Source organism: Salvelinus alpinus, chromosome 2 (genome assembly GCF_045679555.1).
Source record: "Salvelinus alpinus chromosome 2, SLU_Salpinus.1, whole genome shotgun sequence".
NCBI lineage: Eukaryota > Metazoa > Chordata > Actinopteri > Salmoniformes > Salmonidae > Salvelinus > Salvelinus alpinus.
In genome coordinates, this window is record NC_092087.1 from 1,092,376 (window position 1) to 1,107,235 (window position 14,860).

Here is a 14,860-nt window from a genome sequence, read left to right on the forward strand (position 1 = left end):
GACAATTTTGTCACGCAACACTATGCCACAGATGTCTCAAGTTGAGGGAGTGTGCAATTAGCATGCTGACTGGAGGAATGTCCATCAGAGCTGTTGCCAGAGAATTTCTCTACCATAAGCCGCTTTTAGGGATTTGGCAGTATGTCCAACCATCCTCACAACCGCAGACCATGTGTAACCACACCAGCTCAGGACCTCTACATCCGGCTTCTTCACCTGCGTGATTGTCTGAGGGGCGTGGGGGAGATGAGTATTTCTGTCTGTAATAAAGTCCTTTTGTGGGGAAAAACTCATTTGGATTGGCTGGGCCTGGCTCCCCAGTAGGTGGGACTATGCCCTCCCAGGCCCACCCATGGCTGCACCCCTGCCCAGTTATATGAAATCCTTAGATTAGGGTCTAATGAATTTATTTAAATTGACTGATTACCTTATATGAACTCTTAACTCAGTAAAAAAAAATATGAAATTGTTCTGTTTATTATTGTTACAGTCATTAAATGTAAATGTAAATGTAATATACCATTCTCAGAGTGGACACGTTGTTACAGTCATATACCATTCTCAGAGTGGACACGTTGTTACAGTCATATACCATTCTCAGAGTGGACACGTTGTTACAGTCATATACCATTCTCAGAGTGGACACGTTGTTACAGTCATATACCATTCTCAGAGTGGACACGTTGTTACAGTCATATACCATTCTCAGAGTGGACACGTTGTTACAGTCATATACCATTCTCAGAGTGGACACGTTGTTACAGTCATATACCATTCTCAGAGTGGACACGTTGTTACAGTCATATACCATTCTCAGAGTGGACACGTTGTTACAGTCATATACCATTCTCAGAGTGGACACGTTGTTACAGTCATATACCATTCTCAGAGTGGACACGTTGTTACAGTCATATACCATTCTCAGAGTGGACACGTTGTTACAGTCATATACCATTCTCAGAGTGGACACGTTGTTACAGTCATATACCATTCTCAGAGTGGACACGTTGTTACAGTCATATACCATTCTCAGAGTGGACACGTTGTTACAGTCATATACCATTCTCAGAGTGGACACGTTGTTACAGTCATATACCATTCTCAGAGTGGACACGTTGTTACAGTCATATACCATTCTCAGAGTGGACACGTTGTTACAGTCATATACCATTCTCAGAGTGGACACGTTGTTACAGTCATATACCATTCTCAGAGTGGACACGTTGTTACAGTCATATACCATTCTCAGAGTGGACACGTTGTTACAGTCATATACCATTCTCAGAGTGGACACGTTGTTACAGTCATATACCATTCTCAGAGTGGACACGTTGTTACAGTCATATACCATTCTCAGAGTGGACACGTTGTTACAGTCATATACCATTCTCAGAGTGGACACGTTGTTACAGTCATATACCATTCTCAGAGTGGACACGTTGTTACAGTCATATACCATTCTCAGAGTGGACACGTTGTTACAGTCATATACCATTCTCAGAGTGGACACGTTGTTACAGTCATATACCATTCTCAGAGTGGACACGTTGTTACAGTCATATACCATTCTCAGAGTGGACACGTTGTTACAGTCATATACCATTCTCAGAGTGGACACGTTGTTACAGTCATATACCATTCTCAGAGTGGACACGTTGTTACAGTCATATACCATTCTCAGAGTGGACACGTTGTTACAGTCATATACCATTCTCAGAGTGGACACGTTGTTACAGTCATATACCATTCTCAGAGTGGACACGTTGTTACAGTCATATACCATTCTCAGAGTGGACACGTTGTTACAGTCATATACCATTCTCAGAGTGGACACGTTGTTACAGTCATATACCATTCTCAGAGTGGACACGTTGTTACAGTCATATACCATTCTCAGAGTGGACACGTTGTTACAGTCATATACCATTCTCAGAGTGGACACGTTGTTACAGTCATATACCATTCTCAGAGTGGACACGTTGTTACAGTCATATACCATTCTCAGAGTGGACACGTTGTTACAGTCATATACCATTCTCAGAGTGGACACGTTGTTACAGTCATATACCATTCTCAGAGTGGACACGTTGTTACAGTCATATACCATTCTCAGAGTGGACACGTTGTTACAGTCATATACCATTCTCAGAGTGGACACGTTGTTACAGTCATATACCATTCTCAGAGTGGACACGTTGTTACAGTCATATACCATTCTCAGAGTGGACACGTTGTTACAGTCATATACCATTCTCAGAGTGGACACGTTGTTACAGTCATATACCATTCTCAGAGTGGACACGTTGTTACAGTCATATACCATTCTCAGAGTGGACACGTTGTTACAGTCATATACCATTCTCAGAGTGGACACGTTGTTACAGTCATATACCATTCTCAGAGTGGACACGTTGTTACAGTCATATACCATTCTCAGAGTGGACACGTTGTTACAGTCATATACCATTCTCAGAGTGGACACGTTGTTACAGTCATATACCATTCTCAGAGTGGACACGTTGTTACAGTCATATACCATTCTCAGAGTGGACACGTTGTTACAGTCATATACCATTCTCAGAGTGGACACGTTGTTACAGTCATATACCATTCTCAGAGTGGACACGTTGTTACAGTCATATACCATTCTCAGAGTGGACACGTTGTTACAGTCATATACCATTCTCAGAGTGGACACGTTGTTACAGTCATATACCATTCTCAGAGTGGACACGTTGTTACAGTCATATACCATTCTCAGAGTGGACACGTTGTTACAGTCATATACCATTCTCAGAGTGGACACGTTGTTACAGTCATATACCATTCTCAGAGTGGACACGTTGTTACAGTCATATACCATTCTCAGAGTGGACACGTTGTTACAGTCATATACCATTCTCAGAGTGGACACGTTGTTACAGTCATATACCATTCTCAGAGTGGACACGTTGTTACAGTCATATACCATTCTCAGAGTGGACACGTTGTTACAGTCATATACCATTCTCAGAGTGGACACGTTGTTACAGTCATATACCATTCTCAGAGTGGACACGTTGTTACAGTCATATACCATTCTCAGAGTGGACACGTTGTTACAGTCATATACCATTCTCAGAGTGGACACGTTGTTACAGTCATATACCATTCTCAGAGTGGACACGTTGTTACAGTCATATACCATTCTCAGAGTGGACACGTTGTTACAGTCATATACCATTCTCAGAGTGGACACGTTGTTACAGTCATATACCATTCTCAGAGTGGACACGTTGTTACAGTCATATACCATTCTCAGAGTGGACACGTTGTTACAGTCATATACCATTCTCAGAGTGGACACGTTGTTACAGTCATATACCATTCTCAGAGTGGACACGTTGTTACAGTCATATACCATTCTCAGAGTGGACACGTTGTTACAGTCATATACCATTCTCAGAGTGGACACGTTGTTACAGTCATATACCATTCTCAGAGTGGACACGTTGTTACAGTCATATACCATTCTCAGAGTGGACACGTTGTTACAGTCATATACCATTCTCAGAGTGGACACGTTGTTACAGTCATATACCATTCTCAGAGTGGACACGTTGTTACAGTCATATACCATTCTCAGAGTGGACACGTTGTTACAGTCATATACCATTCTCAGAGTGGACACGTTGTTACAGTCATATACCATTCTCAGAGTGGACACGTTGTTACAGTCATATACCATTCTCAGAGTGGACACGTTGTTACAGTCATATACCATTCTCAGAGTGGACACGTTGTTACAGTCATATACCATTCTCAGAGTGGACACGTTGTTACAGTCATATACCATTCTCAGAGTGGACACGTTGTTACAGTCATATACCATTCTCAGAGTGGACACGTTGTTACAGTCATATACCATTCTCAGAGTGGACACGTTGTTACAGTCATATACCATTCTCAGAGTGGACACGTTGTTACAGTCATATACCATTCTCAGAGTGGACACGTTGTTACAGTCATATACCATTCTCAGAGTGGACACGTTGTTACAGTCATATACCATTCTCAGAGTGGACACGTTGTTACAGTCATATACCATTCTCAGAGTGGACACGTTGTTACAGTCATATACCATTCTCAGAGTGGACACGTTGTTACAGTCATATACCATTCTCAGAGTGGACACGTTGTTACAGTCATATACCATTCTCAGAGTGGACACGTTGTTACAGTCATATACCATTCTCAGAGTGGACACGTTGTTACAGTCATATACCATTCTCAGAGTGGACACGTTGTTACAGTCATATACCATTCTCAGAGTGGACACGTTGTTACAGTCATATACCATTCTCAGAGTGGACACGTTGTTACAGTCATATACCATTCTCAGAGTGGACACGTTGTTACAGTCATATACCATTCTCAGAGTGGACACGTTGTTACAGTCATATACCATTCTCAGAGTGGACACGTTGTTACAGTCATATACCATTCTCAGAGTGGACACGTTGTTACAGTCATATACCATTCTCAGAGTGGACACGTTGTTACAGTCATATACCATTCTCAGAGTGGACACGTTGTTACAGTCATATACCATTCTCAGAGTGGACACGTTGTTACAGTCATATACCATTCTCAGAGTGGACACGTTGTTACAGTCATATACCATTCTCAGAGTGGACACGTTGTTACAGTCATATACCATTCTCAGAGTGGACACGTTGTTACAGTCATATACCATTCTCAGAGTGGACACGTTGTTACAGTCATATACCATTCTCAGAGTGGACACGTTGTTACAGTCATATACCATTCTCAGAGTGGACACGTTGTTACAGTCATATACCATTCTCAGAGTGGACACGTTGTTACAGTCATATACCATTCTCAGAGTGGACACGTTGTTACAGTCATATACCATTCTCAGAGTGGACACGTTGTTACAGTCATATACCATTCTCAGAGTGGACACGTTGTTACAGTCATATACCATTCTCAGAGTGGACACGTTGTTACAGTCATATACCATTCTCAGAGTGGACACGTTGTTACAGTCATATACCATTCTCAGAGTGGACACGTTGTTACAGTCATATACCATTCTCAGAGTGGACACGTTGTTACAGTCATATACCATTCTCAGAGTGGACACGTTGTTACAGTCATATACCATTCTCAGAGTGGACACGTTGTTACAGTCATATACCATTCTCAGAGTGGACACGTTGTTACAGTCATATACCATTCTCAGAGTGGACACGTTGTTACAGTCATATACCATTCTCAGAGTGGACACGTTGTTACAGTCATATACCATTCTCAGAGTGGACACGTTGTTACAGTCATATACCATTCTCAGAGTGGACACGTTGTTACAGTCATATACCATTCTCAGAGTGGACACGTTGTTACAGTCATATACCATTCTCAGAGTGGACACGTTGTTACAGTCATATACCATTCTCAGAGTGGACACGTTGTTACAGTCATATACCATTCTCAGAGTGGACACGTTGTTACAGTCATATACCATTCTCAGAGTGGACACGTTGTTACAGTCATATACCATTCTCAGAGTGGACACGTTGTTACAGTCATATACCATTCTCAGAGTGGACACGTTGTTACAGTCATATACCATTCTCAGAGTGGACACGTTGTTACAGTCATATACCATTCTCAGAGTGGACACGTTGTTACAGTCATATACCATTCTCAGAGTGGACACGTTGTTACAGTCATATACCATTCTCAGAGTGGACACGTTGTTACAGTCATATACCATTCTCAGAGTGGACACGTTGTTACAGTCATATACCATTCTCAGAGTGGACACGTTGTTACAGTCATATACCATTCTCAGAGTGGACACGTTGTTACAGTCATATACCATTCTCAGAGTGGACACGTTGTTACAGTCATATACCATTCTCAGAGTGGACACGTTGTTACAGTCATATACCATTCTCAGAGTGGACACGTTGTTACAGTCATATACCATTCTCAGAGTGGACACGTTGTTACAGTCATATACCATTCTCAGAGTGGACACGTTGTTACAGTCATATACCATTCTCAGAGTGGACACGTTGTTACAGTCATATACCATTCTCAGAGTGGACACGTTGTTACAGTCATATACCATTCTCAGAGTGGACACGTTGTTACAGTCATATACCATTCTCAGAGTGGACACGTTGTTACAGTCATATACCATTCTCAGAGTGGACACGTTGTTACAGTCATATACCATTCTCAGAGTGGACACGTTGTTACAGTCATATACCATTCTCAGAGTGGACACGTTGTTACAGTCATATACCATTCTCAGAGTGGACACGTTGTTACAGTCATATACCATTCTCAGAGTGGACACGTTGTTACAGTCATATACCATTCTCAGAGTGGACACGTTGTTACAGTCATATACCATTCTCAGAGTGGACACGTTGTTACAGTCATATACCATTCTCAGAGTGGACACGTTGTTACAGTCATATACCATTCTCAGAGTGGACACGTTGTTACAGTCATATACCATTCTCAGAGTGGACACGTTGTTACAGTCATATACCATTCTCAGAGTGGACACGTTGTTACAGTCATATACCATTCTCAGAGTGGACACGTTGTTACAGTCATATACCATTCTCAGAGTGGACACGTTGTTACAGTCATATACCATTCTCAGAGTGGACACGTTGTTACAGTCATATACCATTCTCAGAGTGGACACGTTGTTACAGTCATATACCATTCTCAGAGTGGACACGTTGTTACAGTCATATACCATTCTCAGAGTGGACACGTTGTTACAGTCATATACCATTCTCAGAGTGGACACGTTGTTACAGTCATATACCATTCTCAGAGTGGACACGTTGTTACAGTCATATACCATTCTCAGAGTGGACACGTTGTTACAGTCATATACCATTCTCAGAGTGGACACGTTGTTACAGTCATATACCATTCTCAGAGTGGACACGTTGTTACAGTCATATACCATTCTCAGAGTGGACACGTTGTTACAGTCATATACCATTCTCAGAGTGGACACGTTGTTACAGTCATATACCATTCTCAGAGTGGACACGTTGTTACAGTCATATACCATTCTCAGAGTGGACACGTTGTTACAGTCATATACCATTCTCAGAGTGGACACGTTGTTACAGTCATATACCATTCTCAGAGTGGACACGTTGTTACAGTCATATACCATTCTCAGAGTGGACACGTTGTTACAGTCATATACCATTCTCAGAGTGGACACGTTGTTACAGTCATATACCATTCTCAGAGTGGACACGTTGTTACAGTCATATACCATTCTCAGAGTGGACACGTTGTTACAGTCATATACCATTCTCAGAGTGGACACGTTGTTACAGTCATATACCATTCTCAGAGTGGACACGTTGTTACAGTCATATACCATTCTCAGAGTGGACACGTTGTTACAGTCATATACCATTCTCAGAGTGGACACGTTGTTACAGTCATATACCATTCTCAGAGTGGACACGTTGTTACAGTCATATACCATTCTCAGAGTGGACACGTTGTTACAGTCATATACCATTCTCAGAGTGGACACGTTGTTACAGTCATATACCATTCTCAGAGTGGACACGTTGTTACAGTCATATACCATTCTCAGAGTGGACACGTTGTTACAGTCATATACCATTCTCAGAGTGGACACGTTGTTACAGTCATATACCATTCTCAGAGTGGACACGTTGTTACAGTCATATACCATTCTCAGAGTGGACACGTTGTTACAGTCATATACCATTCTCAGAGTGGACACGTTGTTACAGTCATATACCATTCTCAGAGTGGACACGTTGTTACAGTCATATACCATTCTCAGAGTGGACACGTTGTTACAGTCATATACCATTCTCAGAGTGGACACGTTGTTACAGTCATATACCATTCTCAGAGTGGACACGTTGTTACAGTCATATACCATTCTCAGAGTGGACACGTTGTTACAGTCATATACCATTCTCAGAGTGGACACGTTGTTACAGTCATATACCATTCTCAGAGTGGACACGTTGTTACAGTCATATACCATTCTCAGAGTGGACACGTTGTTACAGTCATATACCATTCTCAGAGTGGACACGTTGTTACAGTCATATACCATTCTCAGAGTGGACACGTTGTTACAGTCATATACCATTCTCAGAGTGGACACGTTGTTACAGTCATATACCATTCTCAGAGTGGACACGTTGTTACAGTCATATACCATTCTCAGAGTGGACACGTTGTTACAGTCATATACCATTCTCAGAGTGGACACGTTGTTACAGTCATATACCATTCTCAGAGTGGACACGTTGTTACAGTCATATACCATTCTCAGAGTGGACACGTTGTTACAGTCATATACCATTCTCAGAGTGGACACGTTGTTACAGTCATATACCATTCTCAGAGTGGACACGTTGTTACAGTCATATACCATTCTCAGAGTGGACACGTTGTTTGCAGAGCTCAAAACCTATCCTACACTTGTGAGAAACACGTTTTGGATATATTTCATTCCATTTACGAGATGTAAATCTATTTATTGTCATTTGTTTGGAGCGCTCATGTCAATATTTGAGTAAAGACACGCACCTGATTACGCATATAGAAGTAGACCTAGGCTAGCTGGCCTGCGCGCAAATGTAGGCCTATAAAATGGGGATGTCCGATAGTATTTCTGATTGTCTTAACTTACCACCACTAATGAGCTGTGGAGCTTCTCAAAGTACTTTTTTTTTTATTTTTTTCACTGCAAAACAAGTCTTTTTTTTTATCCATTGAGTGACAATAGCTCCTCAATGTATTTGAAAAATATTTCCAGCTCTCGGTTGCCACTCGGCATGAAAGGGAAAAATGTAATGCACCGAAAAATACCTGATGACTTCTGATCGCTTGCTCAAACAGCCTACAGCTGTGTCTGTTCCGAGCACACTGTGACCCAGAATATTTTATACAAGCTTAGGCTGGACCCAGTTAATAGTTGATACAATGTGTCATGATGTTGGCCTGGGGGTAGGTTTATGTCATAAATACAGTCATAAATACCCCTTTCCCCCTTTTTCCTCTCTCTACCCTACTTATGTGAAATTTGAAAACCCCTTGGTTAACATAGAGATTCTGGGAACATCAGAAAGGTGGGGGGAAATGAACTATATTCTGGTAATCCGACCAATTGAACATATGCGGTGGTACTTAATGAATATGATGTCAGTTCGGTTGTCATCTGAGACATTCTCATCAATGATAGAATGACATAAACTCTACAGTGGAAAGTCTACACATCAGAGTTATCGGATTCACATGGAATTGTTGTTCAATTTAAATGTTTGAATATGAAATTATTCGTGATGGGATGAAATGTGATTTTAGCTTCTAAAATGTGAGAATTGGGTTTTCATGAGTGAATTAGGCCCGACTCAGTGGCCCGCTCACGTGAAGAGACATAGGTTGTAAATTATGAAACACACCCCTTTTCTCCCTCCACTATATAAGCCCTTGACAAAAATGAAACCTCCTGTCCCAAGGATGTGAGGACGACGGTCCATACGTTGAAAAGGACTAACATGTCAACTACAGAACTAAGCCAACATCAGCGTGAGCTTTGGTTGCGAATGGTATGAACTTTGAACTCTTATTCACTACAGAAGTGATACCTCCTAGACGTTGAGTTAGCAACAGCAGCTGCAAACGTAAATTAGGAAAGAACAGAGCGAGTATCCCGTTTACTACACAACGACGTTATCCAATTTACCACCAGAGACACTCTTCAAAGGACAAAGGACTCTGTTGGGTAACACGGCCATCCATCTACCACCAACCTACCGAAGCGCAGCTCAGAGTAAATATTTATTGCATTTTCCTTTTCCAAATGTGCGGTAATTTAGAATGCATAAGAATCTGTATTTACGATAGCACAGCTTCGCCCTTTGTTCCTCAGTCTTCCCACTCTTTCACTCAAACCCAGACCCCTTTTCTTTTGTGTAAACAGCTGTCACATCTGTTCCGCCCGCTAGAGACGTTTTCCTTTATGACGTAATTTGTAATCAAGGTATGATTCATTCTGTGTATATGTAATTCTGTGTGATTAGTTAGGTATTTAGTAAATAAATAATTAAATCCAATTTTGTATTGCAGATTCAACTTGTTAGCCAGGGTTCGTGAAGATAACCAAGAATTTACAACTTTCAGATGAGACTGAAATAAGGTGACGATTGATATTGACTGCTATTGATGTAAAATATTACTAGGTCTTTAAGAGTTTATTCGGAAGATAACAGCTCTATAAACACTCTTTCGTGGTGCCCCGACTCTAGTTAACTAGATTTACATGATTAGCTCAATCAGGTAATATTAATTACGGAGAAAGGATTTTATAGAATAGCATGTCATATCACTTAATCCGGCATAGCCAAAGACACGACAACACATTTAGCAGATGTGATTGCAGTTGAAATGGTAAGATAACTTGGCAGTCCGAATGGAAAAGGCGGCCCCTGATGCAGCCTATTACCAGCAACTACAGGAGTTTAATGGCTGAATCTGCCACGACCAGCAGCTGGGGAAGGGTCTTCTTCTGGTTAGGCTATCTCTGTTTCCCTCGAGTCATGTATGTCTTAAATATTTAATCAAACAGTGAGCGTAAAGCATCAGACAAGCTCAGTACATATAGTTGATTTAATTAAAACACATAGGGTGTGGGGCCTCCCGGGTGGCGCAGTAGTCTAGGGCACTGCACCGCTAGCTGTGCCACCAGAGATTCTGGGTTCGGGCCCAGGCTCTGTCGCAGCCGGCCGCGACCGGGAGGTCCGTGGGGCGACGCCCAATCGGGCTAGCGTTGTCCGGGTTAGACCGGTAGGGATATCCTTGTCTCATCGCACACCAGCGACTCCTGTGGCGGGCCGGGCACAGTGCGCGCTAACCAAGGGGGCCAGGTGCACGGTGTTTCCTCCGACACATTGGTGCGGCTGGCTTCCGGGTTGGAGGTGCGCTGTGTTAAGAAGCAGTGCGGGTTGGTTGGGTTGTGCTTCGGAGGACGCATGGCTTTCGACCTTCGTCTCTCCCGAGCCCGTACGGCTTTTGTCTCTCCCGAGCCAGTACGGCTTTCGACCTTCGTCTCTCCCGAGCCCGTACGGGAGCGATGAGTATACTGATAACAAGTTCAAACAGGTGCCATTAATACAGGTAACGAGTGGAGGACAGAGGAGCCTCTTAAAGAAGAAGTAAGTTACAGGTCTGTGAGAGCCAGAAATCTTGCTTGTTTGTAGGTGACCAAATACTTATTTTCCACCATAATTTGCAAATAAATTAATTAAAAATCCTACAATGTGATTTTCTGGACTTTTTCCCCTCATTTTGTCTGTCATAGTTGAAGTGTACCTATGATGAAAATTACAGGCCTCTCTCATCTTTTTAAGTGGGAGAACTTGCACAATTGGTGGCTGACTAAATACTTTTTTTGCCCCACTGTGTATATATATATATATGGAAGTAGTTTAGTGCCAAAAATGATTGTTAAATATGGGGGGATAATATTCTGATCTTATATCTCTCAAGATATAGGCCTGACACTTTAAAAAACAAACTTCCTTTAGATAGATTTTTTGACTATTTTTTCCATGTATGAATCTGTTTTTCAATGCGTTTCTATGGGCTAATAGCAGTAAGGCCAAATTCAATGTTTCATCAAGTATTTGTTTTCTAACTAAAAGGGGTCCTAAAATTCAAATAGCTAAATGTTCCTTGGTATGACCATCTTAAAACAATTCCACATGTTAGCTTAGAATGTTTTCATGCACATTTTTTTTTACTTGAGAAATACTGCACCAAACATCTTAGGACTAAAATTGCACGACTAAGATATACGACAAAAACGTCCAAATATATATGATTTCTTGAGGAAGTGTATACTGGCTACGGTGTCTCAAAATTGATAAATGACATTTAGGGGAAAAAAGCCAACTCGGCTCCTTCATTCATTGAATCAGATGGCTCATTCATCACAAAGCCCACTGATATTGCCAACTACTTTAATTACTTTTTCATTGGCAAGATAAGCAAACTTACCGATGATATGCCAGCAACAAACGCTGACACTACACATCCAAGTATATCTGGCCAAATTATGAAAGACTAGAATTGTACTTTTGAATTCCGTAAAGTCAGTGTGGAAGAGGTGAAAAAAGTACTGTCTATTAACAATGACAAGCCACCTGGGTCTGACAATATGGATGGATAATAGCAGACGATATCGACACTCCTATTTGTCACATCTTCAATTTAAGCCGACTAGAAAGCGTGTGCCCTCAGGCCTGGAGTGCAGTTAGTCATTCCGCCACCCAAGACTAGTAAAGCCCCCTTTACTGGCTCAAACAGACAACCGTTAGCAAACATTTTTCCGCTGCTCGGGCACAACTATTTGTTATGGAGCCGAAGTCTACGCCCCTTCGTCAGGTGATTGGTCAAGAGGAGAGATTCTTCAATAAAATCTTTGTTGTCATTCAACGAGAGAACTTGTTCTCATGCAATATTTTTCATTGATAGAAATACTGTCACCAAACATCTTAGTTAGATGTCAAATTGCGCGACTAACATCTTTTCGGCAGAAACGTCCAAATGAATGACATATTTCTTGAGTTACCTTAATTCAGACTATTTTTAATGAAGTGAATACTGGCTACGGCATCTCAAAATAGACAAACGGTACCATTGACGCTTTTTCCCTCGTATTTCAAGCAAATGGCTTTGTTTCAAACTCACCTCACCTTATGCCCTTGGGGGAATCCCCGCGGCCATATTTGTCGTTGGTCCAACATTTAGCCAAGCAATGTAAGCCCCTCAAGCCCTTGTTTTTGATCGAGTTTGCGAGCTTAAAATTATTTTAACTTCGGGGCCTGAAATGCCCCATAATTCATTTCGCGATGATTATACATCCGCTAAGAAAAGTCCGCCAAAATTTAAAACCTCAATATGGAGAAGTTAACATACAAGTCTAAGTACAAACAAATGTAAATAAATTGGAAATTGTGCTACTAATGCACATTATGGCATTAACACGTCTTGTAAAAGTAATTATGTTTTTGTTTAGCTAAGTTTTTGGAAATTGTAGAAATAAAACATGTTCCTTCTTCAGAAGTTCCAGCTAGGCAGGCTAACGTTAGTTTGCTAATTAATTTGCTAGTTATCATACAGTAGGCGTATATTAATAATGATATATTTAATATAAGTAGACATGCAATCATAATTGACTGTAGCGCATATAAAGTACCCACAATCTACCAGTGGGTGAAAGCTAAAATAATCGCGGGATGAACGAGTGACGAATTTCAAGTGTATACGCGTCAGACGTCATCAGAAGTGTCCACTGAATTTGAGGGCTGAGGGGATAGGGTGCGTTTAAGTGTTTGGGATGCAGCATCAGTCTTTTAAGGGAGTGTGCGAGAACATTCGTTCGGGTCAGCTAGGCGCTAGCCGAACTGAAGCATGCAGACTCATTTAGTCCATTATAGGGATAATAGCTAGCCAGCCGTGCTAATTATCACAGGTAATTAGTTAGCTAAACTCCCAACAACAAAAATAACAAAAACGAGTAATTTACAGACAATAGTAGGTGATGTTTTAAGCTCTTAATAGTACCGTTAACTAGCTAGTTACATCCATGATTTGAAGCTGGGATACAAACAGCAGGGGATGTTAGCCAGTTAACATTAGTTAGCTAACAAACAAATACTCGTTAGTTGCACACTAGCTAACTGTGCGATCGCCCTTTCTAAAGAACATTTGATCATGAACTAGGTTTGAGATTAATTTACCCAACCTGTTCGCGATGTTGCATTTGTTCCTCTGTAGCTAGATAAGATGGGATCCATGCTGAAGCAGTGAGTTGGTTAGTCGGACATTTAAACCATGGCACCACCATCAAAGAAGATGCTTCGACAAATATGGTTCAGTTTGGCTCCGCTACCTGTGCCACAAAAATCGTGACTAGACAACCAACAAACCAACCAACCATCAACAACATTGTAGCTAACTAAGAACTTCCAGCTGGATGGTCTTCTGTGGCGAGTTAGCCTGAGCACCAGTCTGTATGCTATCAGAGAGGAAGAGGCGAAGCGAGAGCTTTTACTCCGACAAAAATATGGCCACGAATATAATGGCCACGAAGTGAGGGGGAAAAAATGTAATTGCTAATTTGTTACGTGAGGCTTATTTGATCGAATTAAAGTTTCATAATGATTAAGTTGTTACGAATGCACTGATAATAGTGGACACATGTGGCCTTCCGGCAACTTTGGAGAAAAACAATTAACGTTATATTGGAGTTGTGTCTGTTGTCATAGAGATATAAGGGATAATCATGGATATCACCAGTTTTAGCATGGACATTGAGCGCTTCCTTATTTTTAAGTAGTCAACTGGGTGGCTTTTCATGCGTTGGGAGCGATCAGCCAGTGAAGAAAATTAACTACTTTAAAATGTCACAGACGTTAAAATAGCAAAGACACAAAGATCAGTTCTGTATCTCTATGGTCTGTTGTTCACAGCGTATCTGCCGTTTCATTGGATAGAATGGTCCCACCTGATCTCGGCTCCTCCCGCCTGCCATCCATGTTTGAGGACATGTATTTCCATTGTTACAGCAGTCACTCGAATAGCTTGTCAATATAATAGGCAATCATTGATAATATACGCAATTGTGAAGCAGGCAAGAATAACAAAGTACTTCCGGGTCACGGATTTTTGGAACGGTTCAGAATAAATCCTGTTCTTATACCATGTAAATTGATAATTATGGAAAATATGTTATGCTTCTTATCATACA

The 14,860-nt window shown here is 41.3% G+C and overlaps 1 pseudogene; it reads right to left on the bottom strand.

Annotated features, from left to right (window-relative positions):
• The window catches only part of LOC139552655 (BTB/POZ domain-containing protein KCTD6-like), a 34,602-nt pseudogene extending 20,298 nt beyond the window's left edge, over positions 1 to 14,304 (bottom strand).
• Between the last annotated feature and the right edge of the window lie 556 nt (positions 14,305 to 14,860).